Below are 15,772 nucleotides of genomic sequence, written 5' to 3' on the forward strand. Positions count from 1 at the left end.
TTAAAATTAAAAAGAATAAAATTATTTGAGATGTTGGAATTTTTTAAAAGAAAAAACTAAAAATTTTAAGAAAAATTAAAAATTTAGAATAAATGAAAAAATTTTAAGAGAATTAAATAATTTTTTTAAATATCTTTATTAATTATTTAAAATATTAGAAATATTTTAAAAATTAAAAATTATTATTGAAATAAAAAAAATAATTTTTTAAAGAATCTTGATGAAGATGAATTAAAATAATTTTTTAAATATTTTTATTAATTATTTAAAATAAAAAAAATATGTTAAAAATTATTATTTTAATAATAAATTAATTAATGAAAAATAAAAGATTAATTATATAAAACAAAAAGAATTTATAAAAAAATAATAAAATAATTTTATTTGCTTGAAGTTTTATTAAAATTATTTTTAAATGAAACAAAATGAAATGTATTTAAATTTTAAAAAAAATAGAAGATTTACTAAAATTAATTAAATATTTAATTAATTTAATATAAATTTAATATTAATTTAATTAAATTAATAAAGTTTTATTCATTTTTTTTATTTTAAATAAAAATTTCCATATTAAAAAAAAAAATAAATAAAATTCAAAGATTTTTTTACTATTTTAATTACGTCATAGTATATTTTCTAATTTAACACGTTCTTTGGTCAATGAAAAACTTAAACGTTTAACTCTTAAAAGCTATTTGTTTAAAAATAAAACTTTTATTACATGCATGACTGAATTGAGAGGCTTTGTTTCGTTGTAAAAATAATAATAACGCAATAAAAGTTAAATAATAATAAAAGGTAGGTCGGAAATGTTTTGAAAAGTCATAGGTATGTACGAGAGAAAGCTCTTATGGTTGCTTTGTTGTCCAAAAAATTTCCTGCAATCAACTAAAACGACGTACAAACGAGCAACGGAAAGAACAAGAGAGAAGAAGGTAATTGTTATTTTGAATGAAAAGCAATTATTATGAGGTTTTCTGCATTTTCCGTTTTTTTTCATAGTTTGAGACTTTTTTTTCAAATGACAGGAAATTAAAGTAATTACGACAAAACTGAAACCTTTTAGGTACTCTCTTTGTTGGAAAAATCGTTGGATAAAGTTTCATAATTTCTACCGCAGTCAAAAAACTAAAAAAAATAAAAATAAAATAAAATTCGTCTTCAGGTGAAATGATGATTAAATGCAAATTCGCGTCGAAAAATGGAGCTGAGCGCAAAAATTGCCCCAAAAATATAAAATAAACAGTCTCTTGAGAGACGCACGAGATCGTCTCAACTTAGCATTGAAGTGTTCTCTTCATTATTATCATCATCATCACCGCCAGTTTTCATCATCTAACGAAACGCAAAAAAAAGCCGACAACGAAGGAGGGCGCAAAGAAAAGGAAAAGAAAGGCAACAAAAAAGTGAATGTTTGTGTTTGTATCAAGTGAATCCATTAAAACAAACAAGCGTAAAGTAATTTTATTGAAATTAGAAACCATCAAGAAACTTTTCTCCTTCTTTATCTCTGCTCTTTTGGGAATTTCCTTCGTTTTTTTTTGCTTTAACAGATTTTTCGTATTTTTTGTTGATTTTTAAGACGAATAAAGATTTTGAGTTTCCAAATAGAGGAAGAAAAAAAATCTGGACCCTTCTGTGGTTCAATTGGAGACATTTGTCTTGCGATCCCTTGTAATAATTTTCCATTTGTTCGTTTTATTTTGATTTAGATGTCCAAAAAATAAATGTAGACTTTCCAAGAGCATTTAAAAAAAAATTGTGAAAAACATAATTTTTACATTTTTGTCTGTCTGTAAAAATTTTTAATATTTGTAAAATTGATTATCAATGTTAATTAAAATAAAAAATATTAACAAAATTAATAAAAATTTAAATTAATTAAAATTAATTAATTAAGAATATTTAATATTTCTAAAATTAAAAATTAATGTTAATAAAAAAAAATTAACAAAATAAATAATATAAAATAATATTTAATTAAATTAATAAAATAAAAATTTAAAATTATTTTTAAATAAAATTAATTATTTTAAATTAATAAAATTTAAAAATTAATATATTAATAAATTTTTAAATTTTATTTTCAATATATAAAAAAAAAATAATTAAAATTATTTATTAAAATTTTCTAATTATTGGGTGCATTCAAGATCACTCATCGCGTCCATCATGATTTTTTTCTGTAATATGTTTTCCATCATAAATGTGTTTTTTTGATGAATATTTTTGACTTTTATGATTTATTTTAACGATTTTTGATGTTTTTTAATAAATTGAACAATCCATTTTATAAGACTTGAACACGTTCGATGAAAAAAAATTTGGAAAAAATCATTGATGTCTATCGATGGGCATTCTTGAATGCACCCATTAAAAAATACCAAAAATACGCTCAAATTGTCCATTTCATAAAAACAAAACAAAAAAAAATTGTTTCATTTTTTTTCTCCGTATCCACAATTGTTCCGCTGCGGGACAAACAAGATGAATCGCATCTTCTAAGTATCCGCTACCCTCTTAGTCTTAAAAGAAAGATGGGAAAAAAGACACTTTTTCTGCCGACTTTTTCACAGGTACAGGTGCGTGAAATAAAATGATGATTGTGTTTGTGCGTGATGAGGAAAATTGGAGGCGATTAAAATTATAATGGGGATAAACATACGTGAGTAAGGTCCCCGAAGAATTTAAATCACAACAACTGATTTTTTTTCGGAGTACTTTCACGTAATTCTCGCAAAAAGAAGAGGACAACCGTGCGTCGAAAGTAAAAACGGCTCGCAATTCGGTGAAAATTTATTCGTTTTGTTTGACAAAAGTTTTATTTTTTTACTTGTTTCTTCATTTATTCGAGTTGGAGGGAGACTTTGTCGTCGTAAAAAAAGTTAAATTGCTGAATTCTATTAAACCAAGAAAAAAAAATAAGAGGGAGGCATTGTCATGCAAAAATACGAAGAAGAAGGATTTAATTCCTTCACAAATGACAACGGTTTGCTTTAAATTTTGAAAAAAAAGTTGCAGGAAAAAATTTTTATTAAAAAAAAATCTCGTAAATACTCTCTCTGGAACATCCCTTCAGTATCACTTCATATATTATGATCATTTTTAACAACATTTTTCATGATTTTTTCTTTTCTGCAACTCGAAACTCGCGAAGAGGAAGACAAAAAAAAATTTGCAAGTAAACTAAAGAGAGACGCAGCTATTCCCAATGCCAATAATTCAAGAATACGAGTATTGAATGTGACGTTTATTGCATTGTTAGCTGCGCGCTCTACAAGTCTCCTTGCAGTTAGCGAGTTTCATGCAAATAATGTGTGAAACGCAAGTGAATGTGCATGTGAAGGCGCATCGTCGCTTCTTATAACACGATTTTTTGTCTATTCAAAATTTTTGAAAAAGCGTTTTTATGAGTATTGATGTCTTTTTATCGTTTTCGTTCCTTAAAAAAAATAAAAATAATTTTTTTATGCTTGGTTTGAATTAATTGGAATAATTGTCAGCTTTAAAATTTTCTTTTAATATTAAAAAAATTAATTTATGAATTATATAAAAAAAATAAATTAAATTTTAAACAATAGATATTTTAATTAAATTTAAATAATTTTAATTAAATTTAGTTGATTTTCTAAAAAAAATTTTTTGGCTCTGAAAAAAAATAATATTAAAATTATATCTGAAAATTTAAAAAAAATATAAATATTTAGTTTGAATTATTTTAATATTTTTTTTTTAAATATTTAAAAATTAAATTAAAATTAAAAAAATATATTTAAAAAAAAAAAATTTAGATATAGGATTAAAATTTGGATGAAATTTAATTTTTATTTAATAACTTTAAATATTTTTTTAATTTAAAATACTTTTCAAATTAGAAAAAATATTTTTATCTAAATTTTGTTATTTTAATATCTGAAAATTTTAAAATTATTTTTTTTTTGTGTAATTGAAAATAATTTGAAAAAATTTCAGATTAAAATTATTTTTTAATTTTTTTTTTTAAATCTGAAAAGAAAAGAAAATTTTCACTTCCATGACTTTCTTTTCTTACCGCAAGTTTAAAAAGTTTTTTCTTTCACGATAATACGAGCTCTTGTGCAATAACTCCTGACTTGCTCTGTGCTTCGTGCTGCGTTTTTTTTCTCCTCGTACATTTACATGAAAAACGATTTCTTTTGTTTTTTTTTTCTTCTGCTCCTCCGTTGATTATCGCTGAAGAGTATTTTTGCCTTGAACGTGAACACGAGAAAGTGCGCGCTGCATTAAATCAACATAATCTCAGTTTTTAAATCATCATTAGAGGAGAAAAAAGGAACGTTCTTTAACTCCTTTAAAAATTGTTTAATTTCGAGTGCGAACAATTTTTTCGCTCTTTCGTGAATGATAATAATTAATATGCAGCCCGTTTGTAATCCATATCGGAGCAAAATGAAAGTGCCATCACAAATATTTAACAAGCACTTCTAATCTGAAGTGTTTGCAAAAGTCCTTCGTTTCGCACATTCATATAATGATGATGCTGGCTGGCTGGCGGATACGGCGAATGGGTTAAACAAATAAAAAAAAAATATGAAAAAACGACGCGCGCTGTAGAAACGTAATAAATTGATTTTCACATGCAATGCAAGTGCACGAGCATATTTTCAAATGATTTTTCGAGTTGTAAATAAAAATACATCTGCGTTTTATTATTCTGCATAGTTTTATATTTATTTTTGCTGCTGTTGTTTCCGTTTGCCGCTTCGTCCAAAACCATGCATTCAATTCCTTGCCATCGAGAAATTTATTACTCTACTTCATATTTTTATTGTATTTTTTTTTTCGCAATGATTTATGATTTGAATAAGTGGAAAGCAAATATGCGAGTTTCGTGCGAGAGCGGAAAACTCGGCCCCGATATCTAATAATATTGATGAAGTGTCTATTTTTACTATATTTCTTCTGCTCGACTCTTTCGTTTTTTTTTTAACAATTTTTTTTTCCTGTAGAAGAGCAATTGAATCGATTACGAGGAAAACCACTTGAAAAAAAGTTTAAAATCAATTTAGAGCTTCAGCACTTAAATTTACATTTTCCATGTCGTTTTTTGCTTTTAAATTTTTTTTTGTAAAGTTTGTGAAGCAGCAGAAGCATTTTACGATAATTAAATATTAAAAATTAATGAGCGGTGAAAATATGCTTCTTTTCACAAAAATCAATTTCAATTTAGAGCAGTTTGTAACGACAAGTGAATGTCGTGTCAAGAACTTAATTTTTTTTATAACATCAAAAGAGTTTTTTTAAAGAAAAGTATTTTTTATAGAGTTAAAATTTCTTTTTGAAAATTGTTACAGAAATATTTTTGTTATGATAAAATTAAATTTTTCGAGTTAAATTTTATTTATTTATTATTTAGTTTATTTTATTTAATTATTTTTTAAATACTTTAATTTTTTTTATTTGAAATTATTTAATTTTTTTATGATTAAAATTTATAAAATTTATATTTTTTTTCAAATTTTAAATTTTTTAACAATTTTCGAGCTTAATTTTTTCTTATTTTATTTTTAAGATGTTTTTATTTTTTTTTTATTTGGAATTATTTAATTTTTTTTTATTAATTTTTTAAAATTTATAAAACTAAATTAAAATTAATTATTTTTTAACAAAATATTTTTTTTAATAATTAAAAACTTTAATTTATTTTTATAAAATTTTAAAAGTTCACCTTTTGGATAATTCTTTAAAATAAAAACATTTTGAAAATTTTATAAAATTAAAATAAATTGAATTTTTTAATTAATTTGAACAATATTTATAATTTAGAAAAAAAATAAAATTAATTAAAAAATAATTAAATAATTTTTTATAAGAAAATATAAAATTTTAAAAATGGGCTCAAAGTTCATTTTTTTTGTTACAAAAAATTTTCAGTTCATGTATCTGAACTACTTTTTTTTATCCTCTACTTCACTTTTTCATGTTATTTTTTGTAATTCACGTCATTTTAAATTATTCTACGTTTGTTCATGCTTTATTCTCCTTCCTATTACGAACGAAAATATTTCACCCCGTTGTTACATAAATAAGTTGTCTAATTGAATTTTCCCTTCTGCAACCTCTTTGTGTCATAATTAACATTTGTATTTGAATTAACATCAAGGCAGCATTATGATGTTCCGAATCTTCCGCCTAATGATGTTACATCACCTGCCACTATTTTACTAAAACGAAAAAAAAAAATAATAAACTCGAGTAATTTTTTGCATCTGTTTACTCTAATAAATATTTTCTTTTGCCTTTTTGCTTTAAAAAAAAAAAAAAAGTAAAAATCCCGGGCAGCAGCTTTTTTGTGTTACTCAACATTCATCACGTTAAATATGCTCGTTTCCTCCTCTAATGAGCACAGATTAAGATCATTAGCGATTTTTAAATATACAACATGTTTGCTAACACATTTTATGAATTTTTTTCTGCTATCTACTTTTTTTTGTTCTTTTTTTAACGTTTATCTAATTATAAGTAAATTGATTTTTTGTAAGCTCATGAAATCTGTTGTCGGTTGGCGAAGGAACGCAAACAACAACATTATCCCCTGCTAATCTTCAGCACATATGGATCAAGTAATAGGATTACGTCACATTTTGTTCAATGGACAACCAGCTCGGAGGAGTGACATGCGACACTAAACAAAGACAAGCAGCAGCGTCTTTGTCACACTTTCCATGCGAGGAGTAAATTTGTGAGGATTATCGTTGTCTGAATTTGCCGGATTTTTCGCATAAACGAACGACTGGTAGTTTATCCAGCAAAGCACAAAAGGCTCTAACGACAAATAAGAGATTTATGAATAAACGGCATAAATTACAAACAATTACTTAAAGTGTCACACGTCGTCGTCGTCGTAGCGAGTTTTGTTTGAAGAGACAACAATAAATTCTTCAAAACAAAAAACTTTTTTATTCCTCTTTGTTGTCGCAAGTAGAACAAAAAATGTTCTAATTACCGAGTCTTGTTTGTACGCTTCGTTCAAAAGATAAATTTTACATTTTTACGACGAAAAGTTTGCAGAGTCATAATTTATCTTCTTCTTTTTTTTTCGGAATGAATTGAAACTATAAAGGGGTTCGTACTAAAAATTCGTAACACGCGGCAAAGGTATCGTTATTAAACAAAGAATTTTTTGCTTAACAAATTAGGTTAAAAAAAGTTGAAAAATTTTAAAACTTTGATTATTATTATTAATAATAATGAACAATGTCTGTAAAGTTGTAATACTACTAAATATTTTGTTGACCTGAATTTTTATTAGAATGAATTTGTCTTGTTTTAAAAAATTCTTTTCTCTCGTTTTGAATAAGCAAAAGTTGCGAGAAAAGTATTTATATGAAATTTTTTTAAAACAATTTTGTTATGATGAGAGAAAATGTCAAGTAGCCTACTTGTACTTATGGAAATTAAAAGCTTTTTTAATCAAACAAAAAAACAAAATGTCATAGTTCGTGTTGAATATTTTTTTTTGCGATGCACGAGTGAAGACTGAACAATGTTAAATGCTTGTATGATAATTTAAGATTTTTGTATTAAAAAGTAGTTTTCAAGCATGAAAGAAAACTAAATTATAAAGAATTTTTTACAAAAATGTGAGTATAGAATTTTTTTTAATAAAAATTTTAATAATTTGAATATCATTGAATAGGAAATTGTTAATTTTAAAAAATATGTTTCTATAATTTTTTTGAAAAACTTCATGAATTTCTTTAATTTTATGACTTTTTTCAGCTAAAAATAATTCGCATTTACTTTACTTGAGACAAAAAAAAACTAGTTAAGTTATTGACACACAAATCGAGTTTAATACCGAATTTTTTCTTCGAATTGCGGTCAAAAATTTTTCATGACCGAATATTCGAAAATGGATTTCAAAGCTAAAATTGAATGAATATTCATTCTAAAGATGATTTCTGATCATATTGGGTCGATATTTGACGAAATAAAAAAATCAGAGTTTGGAGGTTCAAACTCTGATTTTTTTTGCAAGTCATTTTTTGATCACTTTTAAGCCTAAAATTGAATAAATATTCATTCTAAAGATGATTTCTGATCATACTGGGTCGATATTTGACGAAATAAAAAAATCAGAGTTTGGAGGTTCAAACTCTGATTTTTTTGCAAGTCATTTTTTGATCACTTTTAAGCCTAAAATTGAATAAATATTCATTCTAAAGATGATTTCTGATCATATTGGGTCGATATTTGACGAAATAAAAAAATCAGAGTTTGGAGGTTCAAACTCTGATTTTTTTTGCAAGTCATTTTTTGATCAATTTTAAGCCTAAAATTGAATAAATATTCATTCTAAAGATGATTTCTGATCATATTGGGTCGATATTTGACGAAATAAAAAAATCAGAGTTTGGAGGTTCAAACTCTGATTTTTTTTGCAAGTCATTTTTTGATCAATTTTAAGCCTAAAATTGAATAAATATTCATTCTACAGATGATTTCTGATCATATTGGGTCGATATTTGACGAAATAAAAAAATCAGAGTTTGGAGGTTCAAACTCTGATTTTTTTTGCAAGTCATTTTTTGATCACTTTTAAGCCTAAAATTGAATAAATATTCATTCTAAAGATGATTTCTGATCATATTGGGTCGATATTTGACGAAATAAAAAAATCAGAGTTTGGAGGTTCAAACTCTGATTTTTTTTGCAAGTCATTTTTTGATCACTTTTAAGCCTAAAATTGAATAAATATTCATTCTGAAGATGATTTCTGATCATATTAGGTCGATACTTGACGAAATGAAAAAATCAGAGTTTGGAGGTTCAAACTCTGATTTTTTTGCAAGTCATTTTTTGATCACTTTTAAGCCTAAAATTGAATAAATATTCATTCTAAAGATGATTTCTGATCATATTGGGTCGATATTTGACGAAATAAAAAAATCAGAGTTTGGAGGTTCAAACTCTGATTTTTTTTGCAAGTCATTTTTTGATCACTTTTAAGCCTAAAATTGAATAAATATTCATTCTAAAGATGATTTCTGATCATATTGGGTCGATACTTGACGAAATAAAAAAATCAGAGTTTGGAGGTTCAAACTCTGATTTTTTTGCAAGTCATTTTTTGATCACTTTTAAGCCTAAAATTGAATAAATATTCATTCTAAAGATGATTTCTGATCATATTGGGTCGATATTTGACGAAATGAAAAAATCAGAGTTTGGAGGTTCAAACTCTGATTTTTTTGCAAGTCATTTTTTGATCACTTTTAAGCCTAAAATTGAATAAATATTCATTCTAAAGATGATTTCTGATCATATTGGGTCGATATTTGACGAAATAAAAAAATCAGAGTTTGGAGGTTCAAACTCTGATTTTTTTGCAAGTCATTTTTTGATCACTTTTAAGCCTAAAATTGAATAAATATTCATTCTAAAGATGATTTCTGATCATATTGGGTCGATATTTGACGAAATAAAAAAATCAGAGTTTGGAGGTTCAAACTCTGATTTTTTTTGCAAGTCATTTTTTGATCACTTTTAAGCCTAAAATTGAATAAATATTCATTCTAAAGATGATTTCTGATCATATTGGGTCGATATTTGACGAAATAAAAAAATCAGAGTTTGGAGGTTCAAACTCTGATTTTTTTTGCAAGTCATTTTTTGATCACTTTTAAGCCTAAAATTGAATAAATATTCATTCTAAAGATGATTTCTGATCATATTGGGTCGATATTTGACGAAATAAAAAAATCAGAGTTTGGAGGTTCAAACTCTGATTTTTTTGCAAGTCATTTTTTGATCACTTTTAAGCCTAAAATTGAATAAATATTCATTCTAAAGATGATTTCTGATCATATTGGATCGATATTTGACGTAACAAAAAAATCAGCGTTTGGAAGTAAAAACGCTGATTTTTTTACATGTCATTTTTTGATCACTTTTAAGCCTAAAATTGAATAAATATTCATTCTAAAGATGATTTTTGTTCATATTGGGTCGATATTTGACGAAACAAAAAAATCAGCGTTTGGAAGTTCAAACGCTGATAAATTTAACAAGTCATTTTTTGACCAGTTTTAAGCCTAAAATTGAATAAATATTCATTCTAAAGCTCATTTCTGTTCATATTGGGTCGATATTTGACGAAACAAAAAAATCAGCGTTTGGAAGTTCAAACGCTGATAAATTTAACAAGTCATTTTTTGACCAGTTTTAAGCCTAAAATTGAATAAATATTCATTCTAAAGCTCATTTCTATTCATATTGGGTCGATATTTGACGAAACAAAAAAATCAGCGTTTGGAAGTACAAACGCTGATAAATTTAACAAGTCATTTTTTGACCAGTTTTAAGCCTAAAATTGAATAAATATTCATTCTAAAGCTCATTTCTATTCATATTGGGTCGATATTTGACGACACAAAAAAATCAGCGTTTGGAAGTTCAAACGCTGATAAATTTAACAAGTCATTTTTTGACCAATTTCAAGCCTAAAATTGAATAAATATTCATTCTAAAGCTCATTTCTATTCATATTGGGTCGATATTTGACGAAACAAAAAAATCAGCGTTTGGAAGTACAAACGCTGATAAATTTTACAAGTCATTTTTTGACCAGTTTTAAGCCTAAAATTGGATAAATATTCATTCTAAAGCTCATTTCTGTTCATATTGGGTCGATATTTGACGAAACAAAAAAATCAGAGTCCAAATACTATTAAAAACTTCATAAAATATCCACAGAAAAAAAAACGAACATCAATCTGTTGCAATTTTTCCATCAACGAAATCAAACAAAAACTTGTAAGTAAACTTTTGTCCTGTAAACAAGAACCCATCACTTATGTTTTCTTTTACTACTTGCCACGATGAACTTTTTCCTCCATTTCCTTAATGCTTTTAATCATAATAAAACTTTTTTTTCCTTTCCTACAAAGCATCTCATTAAGTAATAAAAGAATTGCATTTATAGCATAAAAAAGCTCATTTACAATTTTTTGTTCTTTAACTCCTATTTTTAATTCTTCAGATCTGAACTTTATTTTTGAACTCAGAATTTTTGTTAGAAATGTTTTAGAGGCGAAAACAACGGAAATGTTTAAAAAAAAAACATAAAAAAATTTAAAGTGAAATGTTCTTAGTTCTTGCAGAAAGGAAGCATCATGTGTTTGTAGTTTTTTTTTGCTTCTCTCTCTGAATATGACGTGACTATAAACAAGTTGCTGCACAAACACATAACAATGTTCCATTTTATTGTTGTGCAACGCATAAAAATCAGACACTGACAAAGAAAGAAAAATCATCATCATCATAGAAGAGAGCGGAGCTGGAAAAAACAGTGAAACAGGAATCATGGCGGAAAAACCAAGAAAATTATATGTATCACAGCAGCTGAGACCGACATCAAGTAACGTATACAATTTTCGAGGAAATGGTAAGTTTAATAAAGTTCTCTCTCTATTGTGATGAATTTTTTTTGCTTTGTGTGAAAATGTTTCAGATTTCATCGGAAGCGGCAAGAAAGCTAATTTGATTTTTTTCTCTCTTTCACAATTTTTCGTCGTTGTTTGTTTGTTTGCGAGATGGATGGATGGATAGATGGATGCGAGTGTGAGAAAACCAATAACAAGACAGCCATCAAGTCAAAGCGGTTATCATAACAATAATAATAATGATGGATATACGATCTAACCCCCAAGTCGTCGTCATGCGTGTGTCATTTGTACATCCCGAGAAAACAAAAAAAAAATCTTAGGGATGATTGATGATTGTCTTGAATGCGCAAAATATTGTTCATATAAATTTTGCTCTCACTCAACTTTTGATGTTTTATGTGTTCTTACGTTTAGTAACATTTTCTGCCTCAAACAAGAAAATTATTCCCCAAAGCAGCAGTTTCGACATTATTACAGCAGCGACGCACTCGTACTCTTCTTGTTGTTGTTTATTGTCATGTTTTATGTTTAGGAATTTTTTTTCCGGGGGAGTATATCAAAAATTTTATGATATGTAACATCTTCTGTCTTTTGTTTGAAGGACGCGCATCGCTACTTTCGAGGCATACAAAATCTCTTCAAGGCAAGATTTTTTTTTTGAAATGTAAAAAAACTATCGTGAAGTTATTTTAACTTAACTGTATTTTTAATATTTTTTTTAAAGAAAATATTTTTTTTTTTATTAATAATTTAAAATAATAAAATTATTATTTTTTTTATCAAATTATTTAATTTTTAAATTATAAAAAAAATAAATAAAATAAAAAATAATTAATTTTATTTTTTTATTAATTTTTTATATTTTTTTAACATTAATTTTAATAAAATTTAATATTTTTAGTGCAAAATATTTTAAATTTAACTTTTGAATTAAAAAAAATATAAAAAAAACATATAATTAAAAAAACTAAAATTAATTTTTTTTATTAATTTTATTTGATTATTTATTTTATTTTTCAAAATAAATAATTTGAAAATATGTAAAAAAATATTTTCTTTAAAAAAAAATAATTTTAAAAAATTTTATTAATTTATTTTTATACAAAAAAATATATATATATATATTTTGAGTTATTTTAGTTTTTCGATTCAAAATTTATTTTTTTTTAATTTTTAAATTTTAAATTTTTTTTTTATTTTTTTTTTTAATTTTTTTTTATTATTTTTTTAACAATAATTTTGTATAATTAACTTTTTTTCAAAATAATAAACTTAAACATTCATCATTACGAATAAAATACCTCAATTTTCGACATTCATTCGAAATGCGTTAAAGAAAACGAAAAAAAGGTTAATTCATCATTTTATTGAAAAACGTTTTCCAAGAATTTGCGCTTTCATGATTTCTCCTTCGACTCGCTGCGAAATCCGTCAAATCCAGCAATAATAACAAAAATCACTCAAAAAATTGTTTGCTTGAGCGAAAAGGTTAAACCACTCACTCAAAAAAAAAATCTTTTTCGTTCTTGAGAGGTCGTCTCGGATGAGAATATGCCGGAGGTTCAAAGCATGTTTTCGCCATTTACGACGCCAGTTACGGGGAGAAAAAGGAAAATCCCGTAGATTAACTGGCAATAAACGATATGATAGTGACGATTTCCGTCATATCCATAAATGAAAAAAAAAACAAAAAAAAAAGTTCCAAGTTAGGTCAGGTGAAAATACGGGGATTTATATGCAATACAAAAGAGATATTGTTTCAAATACCCTTTTTATGATTTATTTTTCTGCCTGCCTGGAAAAATTGTTTATTTGTCAGTGCACAGCGTATAAACGTATATGGATGGAATATGGCATGTCACGATGACGATAAAAGCGAATGTGACTTACTTTTGAAAGGGAATAAAGGATCATCCTGCAGATATTCTGATTAAATTCATTCATATTCCATACGCTGAGAGAGAGAAAACGAGAATGGAAGAAAGAAAATTCGAGAATCAGGAAAAAATCATATGGATTTTTCATCGTTTTGATGAGGTGCTGCGACTTCAGTTAAAAGAAAATTTAGAAAGTTTTCGTTAGATGAGCCCAAAGCACATTTAAAGTTTTACCCCAATGCAAATTTTTTGATTTTTTGATAAAATTTTTCATGAATTTAATTTTTTGCACATTTTTTTATATTACCCAAAGCACATTTTAAAAATTTGAACATTTCAAATTTAATTTATCCCGATGCACATTTTAAAAATTGTCGTAATTAATTTACATTTTACGTTCTGTCCTAATGCACATTATAGATTTGTCTTTTATTATAAATTTACGAATTTTGACCCAATGCAAATTTTAAAAAATTTTTTAAAAAATTATAAATTTGATTTTTAATGAAAAAATCACTTAATACAATTTTTGACCCAATGCACATTTTGAAATTAAATTTTTAATAAATTTTTAGTTTATGTCTTTTTGCTGTATTAAGAATTTCCTGTTGAATTATTTTTATTTTTGAAGAAAATTTAACTCTTTACCCAGTGCACAATTTATTTTTTTTATATTTTCTAATTTTTACCCCAATGAACATTTCAAAAGCTTTTATCGCTTTTACCGGATGTCGTGTCAATTCCTTTAAAAATTTCTTTTTCATCGAAATGCGGTAACAAAAAAGGTTAAATCCCATAATAAAGTGTGTCTAGGCTTGACTCTCGGGCTGCAAGACGAGGAAAACGAGATTGAGTACATCATATTTTAAGGATTTGCATTTAAATATGGAAATATTTTTCTCCGTATTTTCCATGTATGACTCCTTTTATTATTATTTTATATTCTTTTTTTTTCCTCCTCACACACAGAAAATACGAATGCAGGTGTATGTGATGACACAAAAAGAGAGAGAGATGGAAATGGAGAAAAGTATGATGATTGCATGAATAATAAAAAATAACGGGCAAAATGGCATCACATGCACATTCGTTCCTATTTTTGGGATGATGAACAGCTTTGGAGATTCTGGATTCAATCCAGATGCGCAGATGAAAAATCGTCTTAAATAATCGCATTCGAGTGCAATATGGTGCGGTAAGAGGCAATTTATTTAATTTTTATCGAAAAAACGCAAGAAAAATTGGGCTTTCGATTGTCGGAAATTGATGGAGAATGGATATTCATCATTAAATTGTTCGAATTTTTCGCTGCAGGAAACGTTTTTTGCTCTTTTAATGATCAACATTTGCTTTGATATCTTCCGAGAAAAAGAGAAAAACACAAAGCAATGTAAAGCAAAGTATCTAATGATTGGATTAAAAAGTTCCTACATTGAATTATAAATGAGATACGCTCAAGAAATTGTTTGTTCTAGTTTTTTCTGATTTCAAAGAAAATAAAAAAAAAGAAAAAAAGTCAAACAAGAAAAAAGTTTAATGAGATATGTTACAAACTTTACTCTTACAAATCTTTTTTTCTCAAGTTCTTTAATTTTTACTTTTCTTAATTTTTACATAATCTGTCAGTCAGCACAAAGTCACAATTCTTGTCTTTTATAATCATTTAAATTTAATTAATAATCATTTCTTGGAAAAAGATTAATTTAAATCTGAAATAAATTTTGTACGTACATGTAAATATGATGGATTGACAAATTTTTGTAAAACCTCGTAAGTAACATCGATGTATCATTGACACACTAATTTAATTAACAGACATATCCTGCGGATTTAAAAAAAGTATAATTTTATTTCCTAAGAGATTAAAATTTTTTTATTTAATTTTTTAAAAATTAAAAAATAAATAAAATTAATGAAAATAAAAATTTTTCATTGGGGTATGCAATGAATATTACATAAGAAATTTTTAAATTTTTAGAGTTTTTAAAATTCTTTTTTGATTTTTTCAATACATAAACTTTCTGAAAGCTACAACAATCAATTTACAAAAAGCATTAAGTAAATTCGTAAAAGAAAATTTGAGTTATTGCGTTACAAAATTTAAGGGCAATTTCAGAGGCGTACCAAGGGTGCGGCGAGTGCGACAATCCGCCGCAGGCGCAAAAATACAAAATTTTGACTTTTTTGATGTAAAATTTTGAAAAATTAAAAATTTTTTTTTTTTTTTTTTTAATTTTTTCAATGAACAAAATTTTGAACCCAATTTGACTTTTTTGATGTATAAAATTTTGGAAAATTATAAATTTTTTTTTTTAATTTTTTTTATGAACAAAATTTTGACTTTTTTGATGTTAAAATTTTAAAAATTAAAAAATTTTTTTAAAAAGCGATTTTTTTTTAAAAAGCGATTAAAAATTTAAAAAAAATTTTTTTTTAATTTTTTTTATGAACAAAATTTTTATTTTT

The sequence above is a fragment of the Culicoides brevitarsis genome, chromosome 2, assembly GCF_036172545.1.
Source record: "Culicoides brevitarsis isolate CSIRO-B50_1 chromosome 2, AGI_CSIRO_Cbre_v1, whole genome shotgun sequence".
Classification (NCBI taxonomy): Eukaryota; Metazoa; Arthropoda; class Insecta; order Diptera; family Ceratopogonidae; genus Culicoides; species Culicoides brevitarsis.